This window comes from Bufo bufo, chromosome 8, assembly GCF_905171765.1.
Source record: "Bufo bufo chromosome 8, aBufBuf1.1, whole genome shotgun sequence".
NCBI lineage: Eukaryota > Metazoa > Chordata > Amphibia > Anura > Bufonidae > Bufo > Bufo bufo.
Window position 1 is genome coordinate 199,077,621 of NC_053396.1, and position 13,641 is coordinate 199,091,261.

Sequence of the window (13,641 nt, forward strand, 5' to 3'; positions counted from 1 at the left end):
CAGGATGTCACGCAGATTGCGTGACCTCCTCCAAGTGATCTGGGGGTATGCGGGAAGGCCTACCGCCAGATCCCCATCCGTATGTAGGACCGGCCAATGCCTACATAAGATGTTCTGGATGAGCCGCCACTTGTTGTTAAATGGGGTGATGAATCTCACACCTGTATCCCTATTTGCCTTATTTTTGATTCTACTCACCAACAGAGAGTCTCTTGTTGTTTTTTTGGCTCTCTCGTAGCCACGCTGGATCGTATTGTATTGATATCCTCTTTCAAGGAATCGCTGCGTCAAGACAGATGCCTGCTGTTCAAACTGCTCATCGTTGGAGCAGATCCTGCGGGTTCTCAGAAATTGCCCTGTAGGTATTGCCTGTATCGTTTTCGGATGGTGAGCGGAGGAGGCGTGGAGAAGGGCATTGACAGCTGTGGACTTCCTAAAGAGATCGGTGGACAGATATCCATCAGGACCCTTTGTGATCATAATGTCCAAGAATTCAACATTCGTGAGACTATACTTCCAAGTAAGTTTAATATTGCGTGTGTTGATATTCAGACAAGCCAAAAAATTCCTCATGCTGATAGTAGTGTTAATAGAGTCTCAAAGGTCTGTAAAAATAGGGTAACTGCTTTTATAGACCCTTGAGACTCTATTAACACTACTATAAACATAAGGTCACCTAGAGAAAGAGCAAGTTTTTAAAATTATTTTTTCCCTTTAGGTGTTAAAACCTAACTTATTTGATTGCTTGAACACCTAAAGGAAAACAAACTAAAAACCTGCTGTTTCTCAAGATGACCTTATGTTGATAGCAGTGGTAATAGAGTCTATAGAAGCAGTTACCCTATTTTTACAGGCCTTTGAGGCTCTATTAACACTACTATCAACATAAGGTCATCTAGAGACACAGCAGGTTTTTAAAAAGATTTTCGTCAAAACATCCAACAGGTGGGCACATCGATATTCCACACATGGTTCCACCCATTTTGTTTTTCATTTTTTGGCAGAACTTTACTTGGCATAAACCTCCATCAGGGAACAATCTTCCAACTTTATCTTGGTCATCAGCAGGTTTTGGCATTAATATGACGAGCAAACACATTTGGCCCTGCTACATCTGAACTCTCCAGCTCTGCTGTGCTGACTGAATTAAATAGGAACTTTTCCTTTCTGCTGTAAACTGCAACTTAACTTTCTGTAGTCTGACTTGGTCTTTATCTTGTTCTGTATCTTTAGCTTTATCTTTATCCAGGGAATCTTTCCTCCTGGCTCTGAAGCTCTTTATTCTCTTCTTTGGCCTAGCAGAGCAGACAGTGCTCTGCTGGCTGGCACACAGCCTTCCCCTTGCAGGGGCTGCTCTGAACTAACCTCTAACTAACACCTCCCTCTCTAGAGAGGGCTGGAATGGATAGAAGGTTCCACCCCAGGGAAACTAGCTCTGCCATATTTTCTGCCACCTGCTGGTGAACCAGGCACATTACCCTTAAACAGTAATTGGAAGGAAATATAAATATACATTGTGCAGGACATGGCAATAAATACACAAGATGACACAGGGTGCACCATTAAAGATAGTGGAGGGGCGCAAAAGGTGGTAATGCCCTCTTGTGGGGCGTTACATCTGTAGGATGAAGTACTGAGGTTCATAAATAAGTAACATCCTCAATCAATGTCTTCTTGCATGCTGTCATTTATGGTGACACGGGATACTGTATTACCATGCGTCATATGGCGGCAGGGAATTCTCCTGCATTATTTCTGATAGCTGGCCTGAAAGAGGAAATGCAGGGCAATGTAAATCATTAACTGGATCCTTGGATCTGCAGCAGGATCAGGCAGACCAAACGTGATCACGCCACCAAAAGACCCCGACATAAAGCTGGGAGGGAGAACAAAGCAGTAATATGAGGCCAAACTGAAATGATAGTTGGTGCAGATTATAATATTGTTTCTCTTTGAAGTCATCCTACTGATGCTTCTTGGTGTTTTTCTCTTCAACTGAATCACTAATGGAAGATTTCTCTGTAAGTCATTATCATCATCATCATCATGGGTGATGCTAAAAAAAAAAAAACTTTCGTATTCCAGCCATATAAAAGACGTGAATCCACTGGATTTGCAACTTATTCATGCATTCGTGACTTTTCTAGTCACAATCTACATTTTATGCCGCCCTCGCCAAGTCTACAAAAATGGCTTGTGACCATCACCCCCGGCTAATTCTTCGTTAGTTAATGCAAAAACTGATGTAAATAATGACTGAAATCTACGACAGCTTGAGCCGAAGGAGGAGGGTAATTTATGACCATACATGCCTCCCTGATAAAGGCCAACATGGCACACTCTAGCCTTCAGAAATCAGGGCCAATGTGTCCATTAAAATAATTTAAAAAATCCATAATTGTGGCAGTGGTAAACAGTATTATACGGCGAGCATGTAATAGTGCAAAGCAGAGCTTAAATAACAGGACTATAGAGTGCCTAATAATACTGCCACACAGTATCGCATACCGCGACCAATATATAGTGTGACACACAGTTTAATTAACAGCACTGTGGAGTGACTAAATAATACTGCCTCACAGTATCACATACAGGCACCATAGTATAGTGCAACACAGAGCTCAAATAGCAGCAATATTACTGTTATACAGTGACCAAAAGAAAAGTACAATACAGAGCCCAACTAGTAACCCCATACAATTCCTAAATAACACCAAAGCTGGAAGTTAGTCTGCTATGAGCCTCTAGGGACTACGCATGGTGAGGACTGGGTGGTGAATACCACAGATATTGTCCCAGGAGCTTACAGAATTAAAATGATTTCTCTTATTGAATCTATGAACAGCAGGCGGTAAGCTCGCTCTAGTGGTGGCTGCAGACAGACAAATGGTTATCATTTAAATGGGTTGTGCCAAGATGTAAAGGCCAGTTCTTACCAATGCTGAGTAGTCTCAATCTTTTGGTGTCACTGGGGCAAATTCTGAAAAACTGCTCCTTGGTTTCTTAGACTTAAAGAGACAGATCTAAAACAAAAATATGTTCTACCTTTCAACCTCACTCTTCGTAATGACTTAGAGAGACTCCACTCTGATGGTATAAGGCTTTCCTTCTTTATGTAGCCTCTTCGATCTACCCCTCTTGGAGAAGGCTCACAAGTAATCATGTCATGCTCCTTCTTCGTACTTTTGCTACCAGACTTGCAACAGAAGGTGTTGTTGCTATAGTGCACGATTTCCGGAGCTATTTCTCTGTGATGAAGTAGTTGAACTATGGCATCTCTATCTACTGGTTATCAACGAAGTGCATATCCATTTCATAAATTCATAATTAGTGGTGCTCTAATGTCCCAGACTTCACCAAGTGATGGACATATTATTCTCATTCTCATTTTCCCTGCATTTCTCCTTCACATATGTTTCTTTCCTCTCTGTGTAATGACAGACGCTTTCCCATCGGAGGCTGTCCGCCATCTATTTACCTTTGAGTTAGGTACAATTCAAGGTATTCTCCACCTTTGTTAGGTTTTCTCCTCAAAGGCTCATACAATGTAAACACAATTATTTTCTTCCATTGCTAGTCACAATTCATACTTTGCAATGTTGAGGATAATGATTTGTTATTTATATGGGATGTGCACTTGACAGAGTGTATACTACAGTGGTATATGCTATATTCACACTGTCACTGCTGGCTAGGTATTTTGAAGTTATTCAGAGTCCAAGTGTAGGTCCTATGTGGGGTTGTTAATACTTTATTTTGGCCTTGTATTAATTGTGGAAATAAAAATTATGCTTTAATGTTCAAATTACCAATTAGTTATAATAGAGTGGTAATTGGGCAAATGACCTCAGCCACAATTGATATAGAAAAAGGTAGGGCATAGGCATCACTGCCACCCCCATGGCGGTTCCTCTTTTGCCAAGAAAGCACCATACTTGAGACATCCTTATAAAGAGGCCATACATACATTCCTCTTTTCAGGTTAAAAGACTTAAGCAGGGGGCTGTTTCTCCTTAATGCCCTAAGCCGCATTCAAGCCATTTCACCCAGCCAGCCATAATCCTACTCCTTACTGATGAGGGTCAAAACAGCTATGGATAGATATCTGTCTTGGCTAAATTCCCTTGTCAAAAAGTCTGATTTTGACACATAGTGAGTCACTTCCACAAAGCAGCGCTAGCGAATTGGTCCTCTTTCTTGGGAGATACCTCATTTTATATTAAGAGACAATATAGGTTAAGACTGATTACTTGCCTGTGAGACTACTCAGTTTTTTGAGAAGAAATATTTATTTCACTGTACATGCAATATTATGTTGTGTGATGACCCTAAACCTTTGGATCCCGGTTTCCGGACTAGCAGGTTGCGGTACTCATCAGCACTGCCATGGCCTATCACAGTAGCCATCACTGAGAATGCTGGTTCTCAGCTGTCAGCATGATGGAGAAGGTGCTATCATTAGGGTTAGCCGAGGAAAAGCCTGATGTTGATGCGTAAGTGTGTTGTAAGGACAGAGAGCTGTATTACATCACAGATAGGAGGGACAGAGAGGCGCAGATAGAAAGGTGTGTTTTGAGGCAAAAGGCCAAGTGTGAATGGTTCATGTCTGGCTTCAAGTCAGAGAACTGTAGGTTAGATATTTTATGAGGTACTGTAGTAGTGGCTTGTCCATTATAAGAGAAAGTTGGTGAGGTGGAGGCCAAAGTGGTGTGTGACGTAGGACCTGTGGAAACCCTGTGATCTGCATCGCCATTGCGTTGATTTGCGTGGCCCACTAGCGCTAGTTGTTATTCCATCAACCGGCGCCTGTAGCGTCCCAGAGAGCAGACCAGGGACCAATCGACTACCTTCTTACAACCTGAAGCACAATGAAGGCAGGAAAGTGTTCTAAAATCAAGAAAGTTGCTCGTCAAGAGTGACTAACTGCTTTGCCGCACAGTTAAAGGGGTATTCCCATCTTAGAGCTGGCGATATGCCCCCATTATTTCCTTTGAGTTTGGTAACTAAATGCATTACTTTCTAATTTTTTAACAATTTGCAAATCTACTGTTTCCTACTTTAATGACAAGGTTTCTTCAAACCAAATGGATAACTTTTTGCTGTGGCTTTATTCCAGAGTCTATGTGGATTTTTTCAAGATGAAATATTCAAAGGTAGCATTCATTTATTGTCCATACTCCAGAAAACTTGATAGACGAAATTGAGATGGACCCATAGATTTCTTTTGATCCTGGATCGTTGAGGAGCTCAGCACTCTGACCCGTACCAATCAAAACTTTCAAACGTCTCTATGACATATTAAATATTTTATTGAAATCTCAATGACCCTTTAATATTTATTGATCCTTCATTTGCCAGCTATTAGTAGTGGTGGATTAAAGCAATTATGCTCCAATTTTCATCTGTGGAAAGATCATTGGAGGAGGATAACTAGTTGATGTGTATGCTGCCAATTATAGTGTGAAATGCAATTCAAATTCCCTACATTTTAGGCTCTCAATCTAGGGGACCAACGCAGTACACACATGTCTTTTCTAGGGGGTACTCATATTGTCCTTATGCTGTACTTTTAATAGGTCATCATGGTGTAAGTTCATAGTCTTAGGGAACTGTCATGTAATTTATTGAAGTCGGGATACTTTGGGTGATGAACAATGTTGAGGGACACTAATCTAGACCATAGGTTCTTAATCCACATCTACACCATGCAGTACATGCCATATCTCTAGGGGGTACTTTCACTGGGGGACCTTTTAATGTAATTCATTTGAGTATTGTGTACTTTGTTTATAAAACATATTGCCACATGATGAATAATAGGTGGCTAGGTAAACATATATAGCCATTGCTTGGGTAGTGGTAGACCCCATTGCGGTTCCTCTATGACTGTTGTCAAGAAAACACTACAAATGAGTCTTCTGCAAAGCCAAGAGTCTCCACCAAAAAATAGGGAGCGAATAGGATACACATATGTCAAGAGTCAATACTCACACTCATGTATACAACACAATACTCATGTATCCAATCATCATGTAGTGCGAAAAAAGGAATAATTATAACTATGGTAAATTACCCATTATAATCCCCTAAAAAATATATTACCAGACCCCATATGAGGTAAAAATATACTTTATTAATATATCAGATTAAAATGAATTCATACAAAGAACAGGTGCAGGAAAGGCGGCATCCACAGGAGGAAAACACAAGGGCATCGACTGTGTTATATTATCCACATAAAAGACATATCAAGTGCAAGAAAACGAATATCATAACCCCAATAAAGCCAGACCACTACCCATATTGTGCTTCCTCCGGGATGACGAAAGCCAAGAGTCCCCTTGTCTTTTACATGGAACAGCATTTCACCATATTTACAGGTCATTTATAGAAATTTCCCCTTCACTATTGTGTTACAACTGTCTGGATTCACAAATGTTTAGGAAATTGCTCTTGCGTGATCACCACCAATAAATGTGCTCAGATTTATTGTCCTCTTGTTGTCAATGTTTCTCAATATCATCTCCTGACGTATCTGTGCACTGTGGGGAGGAGCAGGCCATGAGACGCACATATTGTGAGGAGGAAGGACTCTCACCAACGGATTTATAAGGATTGAAGATCACGTAGTCATCATTAGACTACATCCGGACCGGACATCAAGGTAATGCTCTGTGTGTGAGAGGTAGTCACTGAATATCTCATAGATGTCACTTATTGCTCTTCATAGCACTGAGGCTGTACTTGTCTCCATCTCTGAATTACCTTATATACCTGTTCAGTATTTATCTAGAATTTGCTGGTTTCAAATATAGGTGTTGAACCTTTTAAATGGGGGTTCGTAATAGGGCGTTCGTAAGACAGACATTTATGGAATATCCATAGATAATGGTATAAATATCTAATTAGTAAGGCTCTTCCCCATAGAAAGACCTGGAAGAGAACGGCACTACGAGGACACGGTAAAAGACAATCACTAAAGTAGTTATTGCTAAAATAACCTGATAACATAGCAAGAAATGTTACCTAGAAGGGAGTGACATATATCACACTAGCCGGCAGTAATATATAATGTATAGTCTTTACTGCTGGGGGGGGGGGGGTTGTTCTCATAACATATGGAAATAATATGTAATATAGTGCAGTAGAATGTGCTAAGGCTACTTTCACACTAGCATTTTAGTTTTCCGGTATTGAGATCCGTCATAGGGGCTCAAAACAGGAAAAAAACGCTTCCGTTTTGTCCCCATTCATTGTCAATGGGGACAAATTTGAACTGAACAGAATGGAGTGCTCCAAAATGCATTCCGTTCCGTTAAGTTGCCTTCCCAGACCGGAGAGCAAACCTCAACATGTTGTAGTTTGCTTTCCGTCCTGAAATGCGGAGCAAGACGGATCCGGCATGACCCCCAATGCAAGTCAATGGGGACTGATCAGTTTTCTCTGACACAATCTGACACAATAGAAAACTGATCCGTCCCCCATTGACTTTCAATGGAGTTAATGAAGGACCCGTCTTGGCTATGTTAAAGATAATACAACCGGATCCGTTTATAACGGATGCAGCCGGTTGAATTATCAGTAACGGAAGCGTTTTTGTTGAACCCTGCCGGATCCAGCAAAAACGCTAGTGTGAAAGTAGCCTGTCAGTGTATCTAAGCCTATCATGTGGAATACTATCTGCTGAGCCTTGTATCTAAGCCAATCATGTTATACTGTCTAATGAGCCTTGTATCTAAACCTATCATCTGTGATACTATCTGCTGAGCCTTGTATCTAAACCTATCATGTGTGACACTGTCTGCTGAGCCTTATATAAAATTGTATTATGTGTGAATTATGAAATTGTATCTAATCCCATCATATGTGATACTAAGCCCATACCTCCCAACCGTTCGGGATCTGGTGGGACAGTCCTGGATTTCAGTGGCTGAACCGTGGTCCCAGAACGGCTGAGGCAGGGGCGTAATGATCGCGGCCGGTCTGCTCAATCTCGTCGATACCCGGCGCTGGAGGTCACGGGTCTCGCGGGAACAGCAGCAGTACTCAGAACTGCATCTGCTGGGCGCTGCCAGCCGGCTAGTGTGTGTTCCCACTGGCTGCGCCTGCGCCGCTGCTGCGTTGGACAGATACCCTGACTCACTCACTTAACTTAAGTTACTGCCTGACTGTTGCCGTCTAGGGCGAGATCAGGATGTTTGCTTGTAGACAGGATGCATCCACCTCCCGCCCTGTTATCTCTGCCCCCTAGTGACGTCAGTCACATGACAAAGGAGTGACCCGCGCACCGCCAGTGCCACCATTAGGGAATTCATTTCTATTGAGCTGACGGAAAAGAATGGAGGACTGCTGTGCATACACGGTGTGCCCTCCGTGACCTTCATGGCTCCGTTTACAAGAAAGGTGGGGGTCCGAGAGGTGGGACCTGCACGTATCAGACAATGGGGGCATATCCTAGAGATATGCCCCCATTGTCTGAGATGATACAACCCCTTTAAGATCAGCCCCTCCAATACAGTCCCATGTAAATAACATTTTCAGTTAGCCCATCCATTACAGTCCCGTGTAAATAACATTTTCAGTTAGCCCCTCCAATACAGTCCCGTGTAAATAACATTTGCAGTTCCCTTCTGTTAGCTCCTCCAACATACAGTCCCATGTAAATAACATCAGTCCCTCCAACATACAGTCCCAGAAGCATCTTATACGCTTTGCTGGTACTGTAATACGCTGCAGGTTTTCAACATGAGGATCTGTGGAGAAAAAACTGACGTAATCTGCAACGTGTGCAGGTAGCCTGGGTGGGGGCCAAATGAAATGTATACAGTCTGGGTGGGGGCCAAATGAAATGTATACAGTCTGGGTGGGGGCCAAATGAAATGTATATAGTCTGGGTGGGGGCCAAATGAAATGTATACAGTCTGGGTGGGGGCCAAATGAAATACATATAGTCTGGGTGGGGGCCAAATGAAATATATACAGTCTGGGTGAGGGCCAAGTGATATATATACAGAGCGAGTGGCGGGGAGGGATAATGGGGTTGCGGGTTAATGGGGGTGGGGGACCCAGTCCAAAGCTTTCCCTGGGGCCCATAGACCTCTAGTTACGACACTGGGCTGATTGTAATGGTGAAGCAGGGAGCCGTCCTCTCCTCGCTTCACCGTTTCTCCCAGCCCATGGCGTTCCACAGCAGCAACACAATGCCCTCACACATTGCTTTGCTGCTCTGTGTAGGAGGAGCGGTGCCGGACGGGGATCAGCCTCTGCTCCTCCTACACAGCAAGCACGATGTGTGACAGTAAAGAGTCTGTTTGGTTCTTCTGCCAGTAGATCCCGTTCTGGACCAGATCACCGGGTCAGATCTGACGAAGGCCAAATGATGGACTGTGGAAAGAAAACCCTGATCTTCCTTACTCTCTGGGCACTTGGTAAGAGAAGATTGGGATTCATGATGATGATAATGATGATGAGAGTGATGCAAGTTATGAAGCACTATGAGATTTCTCCAAGATGTGCCTATGAGGCAAATACTTTTTAGTTAGGTCACATTTTCAATAGTTCTGGAGACATCTCCTACCAAGAGAAGGTCCAAAAACAGGGTCCAAAATGATGTGAGGAGTGAGGCGTGCAACATGTCATGAAAGACTAGAGGAACTAGACCCACATTCAGGACAATTAAAAACTTTATATAGAGGTTTATACAGGATGTTCATTGAGGCTTAGTAAATAAGAAGGAGACAAAAAACAGAATCTACACATCTCAGGAATCAACATCACTACTTTTAAATCTTATCAATAGGGGTGGTTGAGCTGCCCATCGTCGCCAAGCCCTACTGCAGAGATCCCCAACCAGTGGGGAATAGGCTTTTTAGGTCAGTGTGGCTCAACACTAGCAATCCAATTAGGAGATCAACTCTGGCATACCACATAATCCACGGCACGGTGGTTGGGGTCCGCTGGGCAACATGATAAATTCCATTTGCTGAAGTGACAAACCCCTTTAATAGAATCAGTGTGCCTAACATGAAGGTGGATTATTGTGTATTTAGGAAGCGCCCCCTAGAGGTGGATGCGAGTCATCTGAATTTTTGCATTTAAGGCTGTGAAGAATGAGCAGTAGAAATGGAGCTCCCACCGCTACAACAATACAGTATTAAAGGGAATGTGTCACCAATCATTTTTTCTGACTTTTAGGAATAGTGATGCATCAGTTTTTTTTTTATCTAATCAGTTTTTTATGTTCTATTTGTAGATTTTTTTATTTCCTGTACATGATTACAAAGGCAGCCATCTTGCCTGAGCTGTTCTTTACAGCAACCTCTATGGGCCATAGACACAAAGGTCAGGAGGGGGCCTCATTGACATCCATAGGAGAGTTTTCTAGGCATGCTTTGTGACCTGCGCAGAGGTTAAGATGGCATAAGCTGTGACATCACCTAATCTAAATGTTTCTCTCGAAAAATATTCAAAATTTTTCAAACCATCACATGGATCTGAGTACTTTTGTAATTGCATATTTGATATAACCACTAAGTTAGTCAACCAAATCTATTAAAAGAGCGCCACCTGCTGTTTGCTGTTTTCCTTATTTCCTTGTCCACCTCAGTAGCATCATTGAAGTGGTCGCACATGACAGTTACAGGGTTAGAGCTGCAGAGAAATTGGAGAAATGAATGGAGGGAACTCAAGATCCATGTGAGGTACAGGGCTGGTTCTAGCTTTTTTAATAAGAGATTGTAATCCACTATATAATATCTGATTTTTATTTTACATTTATCATGGGATAACCCTTTAAAGAAAACTCCTTTAATGAAATGTGCCTTTCCCTATATTTTGACTTAATGGTATATCAAGGGCCATGAGCATTTATGATATCTTGATGGGCACAGTTCTCTTGATGGTTGCAGAACTTGCTTTTATGGTTAGTCCTCTCCCTTGGTTGGGGACCTGCAATACTTCATTCCTTCATCGAGACTGAGGTTCTTCTTCTGAAATGTAGTTTATGGAGCTCTTGTTTCTTTACACATCTCATTTTCTCTTGCTATTTCTTCCGCAGTCGGAGCCCAAACATTTCAACAAATCAGGCACAATCTAGAAATTTGGGTTTCTGTCCCATCGACCCACATCGGAGACACAGAAATTGCGTCAGCAGGCCGCACTCCATACCCTGGCCACTCAATCCTGTTCACAGTGGTAGCCCAGAAGAATCAAACCCAATGCATCAACTCCACCGATCCCCTCTGCACCTCCATGATCAAAGAGCCAAAACTTGATTTATCGGTGTCCTCAAGGGGAAGCAATGGGAACAATTTTACCTATTCCAATTCCACTAATGGGTCACAGCAGCTCGTAATATATATTGACTCTAAAGTCACTCTCACCCCCCAGATACTGAATGGTGGAAGTGACAACATCACGATTATTCTAAATATTTTGACTCATAGTGCCAACCGAAGCATGTCATTGACCACAACTAGAAGGCCGACAACATTTAGCATTATTGGTTATATTGCTACTGCTACCATTGTCGAAGAAAATGATGGACAATCTACCCTGAGTGAGTTGAATATATATATATATATATATATATATATATAGCTGTATATACAGTATATGTAATGAAGAGGGGAGAATGGATGATTATATGTGAATTTTGCAAATACTTTAATGCCCACCTGTCATCAGAATCAACCCTATTAAACTAGGCATAGTGCCTGGTTGGGTTGATCCTGCTAATAAAAATTATATCTGTCTTGTGAAAACTGGCTGTTAGGTTCCTCGGCAAACAAAACAAAATGTATTCTTTATGCAAGTGAGAGCGGGCCTGGCCCCTCTGTGCACCTCAGCTCCTCAGTAATGGCCTCACCCTCTCAGAGTACTGAAGCCCTTGCTTGCATAAAGAATAAACCTAAAAAAAATCTGAAGAACCCATCAATCAATTTTCACAAGACAGATATCATTTTAATTAGCAGGATCAATCCAACCAGGCAGTGTTCCTGGTTTAATGGGGTTGATTCTGCCGAAAGGGGCAATTTTTTCACAAGACGGGTATTATTTTGCAGTAGATCCTGCTGAGAAATGATTGTTACGTGCTTTTACATGACAACTGACGGTCTGTCTTTTGGTGTCCTGCTCCTGGAAACCCCACCGATGAGCAGACGGAAGGGGCTGTGGTGCTCCAGATGGTGCTGCGCCCCCTTCATTATATTTGGTAATGGCTGCTCCTTTTAATACAGCTCAGTAGCGATCACTTGAGGGGGGCCGAGCAGCAGAGACGCGTAAGGCCGGGGTTACAACACATGCTGATTAACAAATATCACAGCGTAGAGCAGCCTGAATGGCAACGAATGGAAGTGAATAGGATCGTGCTACAATCTGTAAATTGCTGTGACCAAGAAGTCGAAAGAAATCCAACTGAGGAACAATATGGCTTTCATAAGGTGTGATTCAGGCTGTGCTACACTTGGATTATTGGTTGTGTCGTGCCCAAAGTCTTCATGTCGCCCCAGCCTAATACCGAGCACAGCCACTACTACAAGTACAGAGCGGTGACTGGTAGATAAGTAAGGGCAGAGATTACTGAGTACAGCTCGGATTGTAAGGAGTATTATGTGATTTCTCCCCAGATTCTGGTCCATTGAGCGCTCTCATTCTCCTGGCTCTGCTTCCGATTTTGCTTTTCAAGTGATTGACAAGAGACTGATGACCGAGGTAAGTTGTAAGAATGACACCGACAGTCACACATCTCCACCTCTTCTCCAGGACTGTGGAAGGCCATCGGGGGATCCCCATGTTCCTGGAAAGTGGTCCACATTTGAGATAATCAGAAGCCTATAGATAATACTGAGCATCATGGAAAGCCCATCTATTAAATTTTGGGATCTCATTCTGTTACAGATACACTCTCCGCAGAGTGGATCTATAGATCATAAATATTTACCGTACTTAAAGGGTTAATAAATATAATTGATAAATATGAGTTAGTTAGATAGATAGATCTCATGTGTGAAGAACTTTAACCTTTTAATAACACATTCTGACCAAGCCGCTATTTCTATTTTATTTTTAGGCTATTAAATGGCATTTCCTTCATTTTTATGACAATACTGTATTGTCTCTTCTCGGATCACCTCATCACTTCTAGAAAATCCCATCCAAAGTAATAAAGACACAGATATGAGGATCAAACAGCAACAAGCTCTTAAAGAGGACCTTCCACCTCTCCTGACATGCCTGGTTTAATAGCTTCATGCATTCCCCATGTAATAACAATTCTGGAGCCTCTATTCTTATGGCTCTATGTTGTACCATTCCTTTATTATTTCTACTAGAAGTTATGAATAAGTTGCTAGCAGTCTGCAGTAAGGGTACAGACTTGACGGGTGGTAACCAGTTGGGGGGTGTCCCTGCACAGACTCGCTCTATCCAATCAGTGCTGCCATTTTCAGACTGTGCAGGGACACACCCCCAACTGGTTACCACCCCTTTGTACCCTTACTGCAGACTGCTAGCATAATAACATTCATAACTTCAAGTAGAAATAATAAAAGAATGGCACAACATAGAGCCATAAGAATAGATGCTCCAGAATTGTTATTACACAGGGAATGCATGAAGCTATTAAAACAGGCATGTTAGGAG